This window comes from Meles meles, chromosome 3 (assembly GCF_922984935.1).
Source record: "Meles meles chromosome 3, mMelMel3.1 paternal haplotype, whole genome shotgun sequence".
In the NCBI taxonomy this organism is placed as follows: Eukaryota; Metazoa; Chordata; class Mammalia; order Carnivora; family Mustelidae; genus Meles; species Meles meles.
Genome location: NC_060068.1, coordinates 44,486,123 through 44,488,472, shown reverse-complemented (window position 1 = coordinate 44,488,472; position 2,350 = coordinate 44,486,123).

The window sequence follows — 2,350 nt, the reverse complement described above, 5'->3', positions numbered from 1 at the left end:
CTTGCTGGGCAAACTGGTAGTCTAACCTTCTGGAAAAGGAATTAGGTTGCTCATTAGAAGTTCAATTCTACACTCACTGTTCATGTTCGAATCCATGCTTCTGTCTAGCACTAAGCATGAAAAAGGTGAGAGAAACAGGACAAAGCTTTTAACTGGAAAGCCCTCGCTGCTGGATTTTATTTTAAACTGGTGATTTGGAAGCAATGCATATTTTAATTTTATACCTTGTAAAAGTAGAGATGATGTCATTTCAAAGTCCGAACCAAGTGGGTAATTAAAAAACAGCAAGTTTGTAATTGGCAAGATGGTGAGACATTAAAAAAAAAAAAATCAAGACTGTAAAAGATGGAAGAGTTAGTGTGGTATGACTGTGACGCTCAAGAATATTTCCAGGACTTGATCTGGATTGATTTTAAATTTATTTTATTCATTTATTTATTTATTTGACAGACAGAGATCACAAGTAGGCAGAGAGGCAGGCACAGAGAGAGGAGGAAGCAGGCTCCCCACCGAGCAGGGAACCCGATGCGGGGCTCGATCCCAGGACCCTGAGATCATGACCTGAGCCGAAGGCAGAGGCTTTAACCCACTGAGCCACCCAGGTGCCCTGATTTTAAATTTCTGTAACAAAATATTGACCCTTACTGCTGAGAACAACTTAAAATTGTGTACACACACATACGTGTTTAATATACTTACCCATTAAAAAATATGTATATTACTCATAAGTACATATTTCCTATTTTAATTCGTATGTACTTCATTACACAAAATAAATACCCATGATGTTTTTTTAAATGACTTGATTTAAAGTGGATGTATAGGTATGTGTGTTTATTTATTCATTTATTTATTTTTTAACTTATAACTATATCTGGGGATGTTAAAAATGTTGGGTAACTTTAGTTTTCTTTCTCTCTCTTTTTAAAGATTTATGTATTTATTTTAGAGGAGGGGCACATGGGGGGAGGGGCAGAGCTAGATGGAGAAAGAGAATCCCCAAGCAGACTCTGCATTGAGCACAGAGCCCTACACGGGGCTCAATCCTAGGACCCCGAGACCACGACCTAAGCCAAAACTGAGAGTCTAGTGCCCACCGGACTGAGCCACCCGGTTAAATCTTTTGAACGTAACTTTTTAAAGTTTTTTGGTGTCTTTTTCATAACACTACTGGCTTTTAAAGGGTTAATTTTTTTCTCTTTTCTTTTACTATTTTTTAAAGGTTTTATTTATTTATTAGAGAGAGAGAGTGTAAGTGAGAGAGCAGGAGCAGGGGAGGAGAGAGGGGGGGAGAAACAGGTTCCCTGATGAGCAGGGAGCCCGATGTGGGGCCCGATCCCAGGACCCCGGGACCATGACCTGAGCCAAAGGCAGACGCTTAACCCAACAAACCAACCAGGAACCCCTGCTTTTAGTATTTGAATTTTTTCTTTATATACTTTCTTATACTGGGGCACCTGAGTGGCTCAGTTGGTTGTGTCCAATTCTTGATTTTGGCTCCGGTCATGACCTCAGGGTCCTGAGATTGAGCCCCTTGTCCATCTCTAATGCGTGGGGCATGGAGAACGCTTGCGATTTTCACTCCCTGTCTCTGTCTGCCTCTTCCTAGTCCTCACACACACATGCACAGTCTCTCTCTGTTTCTCAAAAGAATAAACATAAAAGATAAAAAAAGAAACATTCACATGCTATACTGTTCTTGCGGTGACTATAATCTAACTACTTTTACTTGCTCCTTTGAGTCTAGTTTCCCAACTGAATTTAGTAGAAGCTATAGAAGATGAAATTCACCCTTAGTTAGCCTTTCAGAAAGGTAGATATACTAACTCCCTTTTAAAAATGTATTTTTTTTAAAGATTTTATTTATTTATTTGAGAGAGAATGAGTGAGAGAGAGCATGAGAGAGGAGAAGGTCAGAGGGAGAAGCGTACTCCCCAAGGAGCTGGGAGCCTGATGTGGGACTCGATCCTGGAAGTCCGGGATCATGACCTGAGCCCAAGGCAGTCGCTCAACCAACTGAGCCACCTAGGCGCCCAAAGATTGTATTTTTTTAAGCAATCTCTGCACCCCATGTGGGGCTTGAACTCACAGCCCGAGATTAAGAGTCATATACTCCACAGACTGAGCCAGCCAGGTGCCCCCCAACTCCCTTAAGGAATTTTAATTTGTGTTATGATACAGACTCTTAGTAAATTCCTCATTTCTTTTTTTTTTTTAAGATTTTATTTATTTATTTGACAGAGAGAGATCACAAGTAGAGAGAGAGAAGCAGGCTCCCCGCTGAGCAGAGAGCCCGATGCGGGACTCAATCCCAGGACCCTGAGATCATGACCTGAGCCGAAGGCAGCGG